The sequence below is a fragment of the Helianthus annuus genome, chromosome 8, assembly GCF_002127325.2.
Source record: "Helianthus annuus cultivar XRQ/B chromosome 8, HanXRQr2.0-SUNRISE, whole genome shotgun sequence".
In the NCBI taxonomy this organism is placed as follows: Eukaryota; Viridiplantae; Streptophyta; class Magnoliopsida; order Asterales; family Asteraceae; genus Helianthus; species Helianthus annuus.
In genome coordinates, this window is record NC_035440.2 from 153,050,155 (window position 1) to 153,060,619 (window position 10,465).

Genomic DNA, 10,465 nt, shown 5'->3' on the forward strand with positions numbered 1-10,465 from the left:
GTTGCGAGTCGCAACCGTGGTCTCGAGTCATCACGTTTTGGTTGCGAGTCGCAACGGCGTGGTCTCGAGTCGCAATCTCGAGGTTTCGACTTGTCATGCTTTGGTTGCGAGTCGCAACCGTGTGGTTTCGAGTCGTAATGCCGTCGTTGCGAGTCGTAATCTGTCACTTTCATGTACACGTGATGATGCAGGTTTGACAGTCCACATTGTACCAAAATTTCAGGCCCAAATCCGGAAATGACCAATAAGAATTCTACAAACACTTTTCCTAAATTGACCATTACTAAAATATGGATCAAACATTGCCATTTTAAATCTTCAAACCATCTTCAACTAGTTCATCAAATGTTCCTAGTTTCTAGGGTTTTCTCCTTAGCAAAGTCATATATTTATGAACCAAAAAATCACATATTTACAACAAGATCATGATGCAAAATAAGAAATCATACATTATATATCCGAAACTTATGTTTAACAATCATCATTTTTGCAAGAAACTTTAAAGCATCATATGTTTGGCTATGAACACTAGTAAACTAGCATTTCTAGTTATTTTAAACATGTTTAGCAATTTTTCATACACAAGGTTTAACACACATAATCCAACTTCACAAGTTATCCAAAAATCATGTGCAACAATTTTTTAACTAACCATCTTCTAGTTCATACAATATACATAAATCTTATGCACATAGTAACAACACTAACCGGTTGTGAAGAAGGAGGATGAGCCGAAAGAAAGGAAGAAAATGAGAGAAGATGAAGTGTCCGAGTGATGGTCTTGACCGAGTGTCTTGTCCGATTTGTTCCAAGCTTGAACCGAGATCAAGGAGAAGGAAAGTGGTGTTTGTAGAGGGTTTTCTAGTGAGAGAGATTAGAAGAAGTGTTGGTGTGTAAAATGAAGCAAGTGGGGAAAAGGGTGGGATTTATACAAGGGGTCACGAGTTGGGCTTGGGGGTTTCGGCCCAACCGGTTTCGGCTCAACGGCCCACTCGAGACCGAGTGGCCCACTCGCAACCGCCCGGTTGCGAGTCATGGTCTCGGGTCGTGGTTTCGGCTCTCATATATATATATAATACATACATACATCACATATCATGCACAAAGGTCACGTTTTCATTTAATAATATTTATATTCACAAGATATTACAAGGTGATCGTTCGGAAAAACCTCGAGTGTCACACTGATTATGCATAAAATCGCAAATTTGCATTCTGTTGACTTTTTCTAAGCAAGTTTGACTCGACATTTGGACTGGTTAGAGTGGGAATCAGAGAGTGCCCTTTCAGGGGTTTAATGCTCACATGATTACCAACATATATCTACCCTTGATTCGACAAACCACTGGACCATTTGTGATTTATCGTTAAGTCAATCGTTAATTACGACGGATTGACTTTTAGGCTATATCTAAGCAAAACTTAACCAAGGAAGGGTGGAGCATACTTACAAGAGTCCTATGCACGACTTATGAAGCTTAGAGAGAATGCTTGAGCCTTAGAAATGATCAGAAAGCAGAATGAAGGTGTGAAGAACTTGGTTGCAACACTTTGGCCTTTTATAGTGTTCCAAATCCTCCAAGATGGTGACAAGTAGGTCTATGGGGTGATCCAGATCATTTACAAGTGTTTCCTAGTGTCTAGGAAAGGTTAGGGGTCGCCCATGTCTCTGAAAATATCTTGGTAAGTCGGTTAAACTGTTATAACAGCCAACAGCCAACTTTCTGTCGCTGGGCGTTCCTTACGGACCGTAAGGCAGGGCCCTTGCGGTCCGTAAGCCTTTGACAGAGAAAATGTTTTACCCCTTCGCACCTTACGGTCCGTAAGGCAGGACCCTTGCGGTCCGTAAGCCCTTGTCAGAAGCAAAAAAATAACCTTTCATGCATTTGAACAGGAAACTTGATATGAATGATTTCTGGCCATGAATTACCAGTAAAATGCCTTTAACCCATGCTTGTCCAGTTGTCTACCCCATCATGTAACATAATTGAATTTGAAGAATGATAGGATTCATGAATGAAGATTTAACGTGCATTATTTTCATAAGATCCATCCTTGCAATTTGGCATTCACCATTTTTAGTGATCACCGGATTAAGGCATTTTTGATGCTCATTAATCATGTTAGGGTCTCGGGATTTATAATGGAGTCGCTCAGAGGTGTAAGTTAACATGTAGATGTGTTCAAAAATCCTACCATACATCTTTAATTAAATCCGGGTTTCCTTTACTTTTATCGTAAGTGACACGTGTCGTTTATATATTGGACACAAAAATTTCGAGGTGTTACATTATCAGTGGGCACCCTCTAGCAAAAGAAATATGTCAAAGGGTATTCAACACACTTGATTACTAACGGGTCAAAACATGTAAAAAATTGATCTTCAAAATGCAACCAGACATTTTAGCATAAAAAAAGTTCAGTTCACTTGTTTAGCCTTTCCAATAACTAATTATTTGGTTAGATCATCAAGTAGAACCGAAAACCTTATGTGTTTTTTGAAAAGGCCAGAATTTTACAAGCCACATGTGAGGAGTAGAAGCAATAAGTTCAAGATCACTTGATATGATTGTTTCTAACCTAGGCTAAAATACAACAACTTATACACCATAGATGTACATGTACTGATCAATCTTCAATTGAATACAAAATTACAAACCTAAATGAGCATTCCAAACTTACTATGACATTAATTCAAATTAACTAACTTATAGAGCATTCTGACCCGGTCCATAACGAAAACCTATAACACGTACACATTTACACACTCAAAAGATGATGAAAAGTTTCTATTTACCTACATTTTCTTATTAAATGTTTTACTGAAAAATAAATAATAAACTCACCAAACCTGACTCGTCTTCGAGTAAAAGTGAATTCCCTATTCTTAGAGACGGAACAATCAACGGGATCTTTATATTCATATTCATCAGCACTTGCAACATTTGGTACGTCAGATCCAATTCCCTTTACGGTTTGGCGTAAAGATATAGCACAAGATTCAGTGTTGCAATGGAGATATTGTCACTACTTTTGTTGGTTCTATTTTCTAAAGCCTTTGTAAAGGAGTTGAGTTGGATTGCCATTTTATTGAATCTGATAACTTATGTTACTATATTCAAGTTTAGCCGCCAAAGTTAAGTTACACGACTTATGAATGTAAAAGTAATACATTTCAACCTGGATCAGTTTAACACATTACCCAACCAATCTCGTCTTGCCACCTCCAGTTATCATCTACTTGACATCAGTTTTCGGATGAAGCCTCAATCACCAAAAAGAATTTTTAACTTGAAAACCTTAAACTTGGAAAAAATACAAAGGTTCAAGTACCCGTGTGTTACACGGGTGGTCTTACAATAAATTATATTATTCAATAGTGTTGACCGTTGACATAGGAATTTGGTGGAGAAATAGTTGATAGATTAGACGCAAGCTCGGATTCGGGTCCTCCACAAGAAAAAAGTGAGAAACGCCACCAGCCGTTGTACTAAAAAAACCCCACTGATATGCCAAATTTGTTCATTTCGGCCCTTCCTTCTTGAAGCTTCCCATCCAGTTTTGCATTTCTTTAATCTTGTTTATGTGTGTACTGTGTTGTGGAACCCGACATCTTACATAGATCAGGAACAAATAAAATGTGTGAAGATAAACTAACCAACCTTTCCGCCATATTATGCGACCAGTACCGTCAAGTCAAATGAATAGTCACTATGTCATAGTCTTCATCTTCATGGGCAGCATCGTCATTAAGCTCTTCATTCCCAGTTCCACTCTCGTTTGAGTCTAAATAAGTTCAGATAACATGTCCCATTCCTGCAAATAACAATATCATTTATTTCATTCTAAAAACATCAACAGGTGGCGTCATTGTATTTACAAATAACTTGTAAAGAAAAATGTATAGTTTAGTAAAAGCCAGTTTGTTATGTGTTAGATTCAAACCTAAATAATCAATTCGGTATGAAACTTCATCTGATTGCTTTGGATTCATAGTAACCTAACTATCCAATCACATGTAGATCAACAATGTTGCAAAAGCTAACTAATTTAAAAAAAAGATTTCAAATCGGTTACCTAAATAGTTCTCTGTGGCTCAGATGGCATTACTCAACTCAATTCTGGTATATGAAAGATTGTATGGTTATTAGGTGTAATCGCCAAAACCCAAGGTCATTGATCTTCACAAAAGAAGATCATGTAGGGTGAATCACCTGGCCAAAAAGTCATCGGGAACGTGGGATGGCAGCCAGTTACCACCGCAGATCATCCACCACAATTTCTGACATCTCTCTCATATCTCTCTGTCGCTCTCTCTCTGTGTGTGCGTGTGTGTGTATCTTCATGTGATAAATGAGAAGAAATTTGGGGTTGTTGGCATACCGAAGATAGAAGCACCGTCTTGCGCCGCCGGGAACTCCGGAAGCGGTGTTAGCTCCATCTTTATCTCTCTCTCTCTCTCTCTTCGCGAGTGCTTCTTCTCACTCTAAACTTTGCGTATTCGTCTCTCATGACTATTACACGACTAATAACCATAGCGATAACAAAAACCATTTTTATCAGCACTTATTGAATTGATTTGAACACAAAAAACCCGACCCACCCATGTTAAGCCAAAATATTCATTTAATTAGGTAGAAAATGGTGAAAAACTGGTCAACTACTCTATCATAATAACATATGACTATTACACGGCTAATAATCACAGCGATAATAAAAACCATTTTTATCAACACTTGTCAAATGAGTTTTGAATACAAAAAAACCGAACCACCAATGCACTTGTTAACCCGAGAATGTTTAATAAGTTAGAAATTGGTCAAGCAATGGTCAACTTTACCATAAATTACAATATAGGGTTGAGCATTTTGTACCGGTTACCGGTACCGAATTTCCCGTACCGAATTTTCGGTACCGATACCATGGCATTTTTGGTACCAAATTTTATCTTCAAATAACGGTACCAAACCGTATCGAATATTTCGGTACCGGTACCCAGTTTTGACGAATTTTGGTACCAGTTCTATACGGTACCGGTACCACCCTCACCCCTATTCCAATATGATCATCAATTTAAACTCATTTTAATGGTATCAGATTATAAATTTTTATAAATTGATAAAATTTATAAAAGATAAATTAAAACATTTATTAAAAAGGGTTAATTCTGACTTGATCACCCACTTGGTTATTTTCTTCTTTGTGTTATGGCAAAACAGAAATAACAAAATAGCTCACTGGCTTCCTTTGTCTTCGAAAGAAAAAAGCAATCAATATTGCTAATATCTTATAATTAAAAAAGCATAAGAAATGAAAAACAACTAACCTTTGTTTACAATTCTTTGATCTCCCAGAGAGAATATTTGGATTCAATCATTTCTTGAACTGCATGACCCCAAATTTCAATACCTCACTTTCCAATCAACTAATTTGGTTAGACCCGTTTGACAATGTTGTTGACAGATCCTGAAAACGGAAAAGATGAGTACGGTACAGATTTTGTTCATTCTTTTGAAATAACACTGCAACCACAGAGCGTTTCATATATCTTTCTTTCTAAACACTAATAGGCCGCTCTATATTTATAAAATAATAATAAAAAGAGAATAATCATATATATACAACTTTGAATAATAACAAAGAAAAGAAAACAGCTAATCATAATAAAAAATACATGATCCTTTACTACTCATTAATATTAGGCGCGTAGTGAATTTGATTTGCTTGAACCACTGTCATTTAACATCCAACAACATATGAAACAAAGTTTGTCATTACGTCATAAGCAACAATTTTAACTAATAAAAAAATATGGTTCACTTCTTTTACCGCTCAAGATTCAGCTAAAGGCATCCTTTTCAACTTCTTGTTTGCCATATTCGAAAATAAAACAGCAAGCATTCAATTCAACAATCAATCAGTGCGAAACAAAAAATCCAAATCAAATTTCTTGAGTTTCTGACCCATAATCCCCGTTCCCTACCGATCTACTGAATTTTATCAAATATATGCTCAGATACATACCTCGTCTAATCTGCAAATTGAACACTAACTTAATCGAATCTCAATTAAAAAACCGTAATAAAAATTGCACCAGATAACCTTTCTCAAGGGTAAGTTTTTGTCACTTTACAACTCTGGGTGATTAAAAAACGATGGTGGACGAACTGTGGTAAAGCTACGATCACCCCTATCTCCTTCACGCTCTCTCTCTCTATCTCGTCTTCTCTTTGACTAAAAAGAATTTTTAACTTGAAAACCTTAAACTTGGAAAAAATACAAAGGTTCAAGTATCACTCTCAATTCGTAATCTAAACCCCAATTCGCTAATCCAATGTTAATTCACACATAAAAAAATTAAACAGGAAAGGATTACCTCTTTGGTAGAAATGTGGTAGCGCCTTGATGCCCCCAACAAATGAAAAAACGCACACCGCGAAAATATACCAACATATTGTCAAGATGCAGCCCCCAACAAATGAAAAAAAGCACACCGCGAAACGGCGCGATAATATTAATATGTGTATCATTGTCCCCTCTATAATCTAACCCCTTGAAACACGACAAAAACTCAAACGAAAAAATTGTACATCTAATGTGACTTCTCAGGTTCAGGCCGCTTCTGTCATTTTAATAACTATTACCAGTGCAAAACTGGCAAACACAAATAACATACAAACATAAAAAACGTACATCAAATTGATTTAATGCAGCCAAAAAGACATGATTTCAAAGGTTCGGGGCACTTTTGTCTTAAAAAACAATCAAAGAGAGCAGTGGGCCGGACCGCATTTAACCTGGACCCTGTTTGGGTCTGAAACCTTCTCTGGTGTAACCATCAGAACAGGAAAGTTCCCTAATGGTTCATCAGCCCAGACCCCTTTCAAATCAAATAGTGGTGAACTCTAGGTTACGAAAAATTCTTCGATTGAGAATAACAACCTGGATAAAGATCAATCGCTACTACCAGGTTAGGGACCCTCTTTTGTGTTAATATCTACTTTTTTGTTAAATATTTTTCAGGTTTTCATGCCCTTAAGCTCACCTTACATGAGTCGATTTAATGACCCTTCTTATGAAAGATAGCTAGCTATATTGTCGGAAGTGCGTGGCTAGTGAACCTAGACATCAAAATGCAGACCAACGTTTTTCAGCTGGTATAAATTCTTTTAGATCGGTTGACAGGTTTGGATTTGTATAGACTAATCATTGGTTGTTTAAGATAATTTTTCCAGCAATTTTTTTTATTTGCGAAAACTGGTACAACGCAATAGTTTCATCTTGAACCTTAACCGAACCGATCCAATTAATGCTGCAAAAAAAACCATACACATCCGCACTCTCATTGACTTATTGTTGTAACTATGCACCTTAAAATTTCATTAAGCTGGCCAACTCAGAGTTCTGAGAAAAAACATTGCTCCCGATTCCATCAACAGACCATTAAAAGCTAATAATAAACATACCTAATGAACCGAATAAGAAGTTGTAACAACATGCTCAAACAAAAGATTCAACAGACCAACTTTTGCCTACGATTACTGTCAATTTAGCTAATATCAACATCCGTCAACAACCTAAAACATTCAATGTCTTCAATCACTAACAACTCTAATAATATCTGATTTCGGGATAGACAAAGTGAAGAGGATGATCTGTAACAACAGCTCTTTCGTATTGACATCCAAATGAACATGCACAACATAATCAAACAGTCAACATAATCAAAACATCATATAAACCTAAACCCTAACAATAGTAGAAACTCCACTGAACAAAAATAGCAAACAAACCCAAAAAAAAAAAAACACTGATATCTACAATCAATTAACAAAGAATGTAAACATTTAAAATAAAATAGGAACATAGACCTACATAACAGCGCGATAAACACAATGCTTAATCTTGAACCGACAGCTAAAAACACAACAACAAATCAATCAGTCCTCAATCCAGACGCAATTACCCAAACCCCCAAATCTCAAATGTGAAATTGTACCTTCAATTGGAAACTCAGAGTCACAGAGCATGAAATTGGTCGACTGGACTATGTCAATAATCAATGTTCATTGCCGCCAGTGATTCATGGCGGAACCCTAGCCGTTGGAAGACAGATCTCACCCTTTGCTGAACCCTGATGACAACAACAACAACCACTTTGGAACCACCATCGTTGCTGTTGCTGGCTACTAAGAAAGCCCTATCGCTGACACCAGTCGTCGGAGAAGATGACCATCTCCCGTCGGCGTCTCTCATCTGCAGCATCTCTCTCTTGTTTCTCTTTTACAAAATTAAATATAATGAAAGCATTAAGATAGGAGAATCATGTAAACCAAAAGACAAAAGAAAGCTGACCTTGTTGCTTGAACCCAGACAAATGGTTTTAGGGTTTCTTTGAAGTGATTTTGGAAAGAAGAGAGAATGAGGGAAACAGCTATTGACTGAGAATTAGGCGCTCGTGAAATTGAATAAGAAAGGAGAGAAAGGAAAATGCCGCCCAAAAAAAAACAATTCTCTGGCCAAAGAGCATTGCCACATCAAGGTCAAAAAGTCAACATTATTTTGCTTTGGTATCATATATATATATATATATATATATATATATATATATATATAGAGGCTAGTAGTTGGCCAGAAAGTCCAAATTTCCTAAAAAGTGTAAAAAGTCATAAAACACAATAATGTCAACCATAAAACACACCAAAAACCCACAAGTAATATGATGAAGATTACTAAAGCATCATGTATGTGGGTTTTGTGTTGTGTTTTAGATGCTAAGGCTCTGATTATGGAATGACAAATATTATTGTGTTTTATGTTGTTTAGCATTTTGTGTTTTATATTCATAGTTATACGATGGTGCGTTTGAAGTTTTTATGGACTATTAGAGTTTGAATATGGTGTTTTAGTAATATTCATTCTATTATTTGTGAGTTTTAGGTGTGTTTTATGCCTGAAATTATTGTGTTTTATGACTTTTTACACTTTTTAGGAAACTTGGACTTTCTAGCCGAACCTCACCCTATATATATATATATATATATATATATATATATATATATATATATATATATAGGGAAAAGATCAAATAGGAAGTTAATTTTCGCTAGGAAAGATAGGAAGCCATATGATTATGACATGTGGCAACATTTAAAATAAAGAAAAAGGGTATTTTAGTCAATCCAACTCCTTCTTCTTCCTTTTTCAAAACCCAGTAACTTCAAAACCCACCATTTTCAAAACCCACCATCTTCAACCATTTCTTCACTTTCTATCTCAATAATCACTACATTATAGTGCGATTTTCATCACCAATCAATGATTCAAAACCCGATCAACGTGTTCTTCAGCTTTTTTTTTTTAAGAAAACCCAGTTTAATTTCATAAAAAACTCTCGTTTTTTCCGGTGATTTTGGAGATAATCACTCGATTCGTTCGATTCGAGCGTTGATAAGTGTTTCTATCATTCAAACCGGCTTCGATCCGTGTAAGAAATTCTTTAATTTCATTTTCACGATCTGGGTTTTTTATTTAGTCATTGCGTTTTACGATCTTGGCGGGGGTCCGGGGGCGACAGCCCCTGGCGGGGTCCAAATTGTTGTACTAAAAATGCATCAGAAAAATTAATTTTCCAGAAATTTGCTCATTTCGAAGACAGTAATTTGTAGACAATTCACACAGTTCACAGTGACAGACAGTTTTATGTGTCCATTACGTTTTAAAAATAAGAGAGTTTTATGTGGTTTCTGGCTATTGCGTTTTAGAAAAAAACACATTTTTAAGTGTTTTTAGTCATTGCGTTTTAGGTAAAACACTTTTTTATGTGTTTTTCAGTCAATTGCGTTTTAGAAAACATACATTTTAAGTGTTTTCTGGCCATCGCGTTTTACAAATAAGACATTTCTTTGTGTTTTTAGGTCATTGCGTTTTAGGTAAAACACCTTTTTATGTGTTTTTGGTGCATTGCGTTTTAGGTAAAACACATTTTTATGTGTTTTCTGGCCATTGCGTTTTACAAATAAGACATTTCTTTGTGTTTTCTGGCCATTGCGTTTTACAAATAAGTCATTCTTTTGTGTTTTTGGTGCATTGCGTTTTAGAAAAATGTCATTTTTTAGGTTTTTTTTTCATTGCGTTTTACGTAACTGTTGGTTTTTCTATTGCGTTTTACGCAACTGGGTTTTAATTTTTTTTTTAAAATATAGCAATAGTATACTCGTTTTAAAGATAAAAAACGCTCATTTTTTTGGTGCAATTTTTATAAAAAAATAATGTCGTATGAAAGAGTTATTAACGTTTAAAAAATGGGGGGGGGGGAATTGGAGGAGAGAGAAACTATTGGTTTGAATTGACTAGAATGCCCTTGAACAAACTCACGCGCCTCTTTTCTTCCTTTCAATTTCCCTGATTTAATCTTAGCCCTTGATTAACTTAATGGATGGTCAAGATCACTTCCTAGCCTTCC

General features: G+C 35.9%; 1 long non-coding RNA gene across 2 annotated transcripts; it reads right to left on the minus strand.

The window, feature by feature from the left end:
* Positions 1 to 3,270: 3,270 nt before the first annotated feature.
* LOC118481309 lies at positions 3,271 to 8,438 on the minus strand. 2 transcript variants are annotated; one of them, XR_004865397.1, is made up of 4 exons: positions 8,356 to 8,438; positions 8,000 to 8,280; positions 5,327 to 5,466; positions 3,271 to 3,816 (listed from the first exon to the last, which is right to left on the minus strand). It is a non-coding gene; the product is annotated as an uncharacterized LOC118481309 (long non-coding RNA). The 2 variants fall into 2 exon arrangements; XR_004865394.1 differs by having other exon boundaries at positions 8,000 to 8,420.
* Positions 8,439 to 10,465: the final 2,027 nt, after the last annotated feature.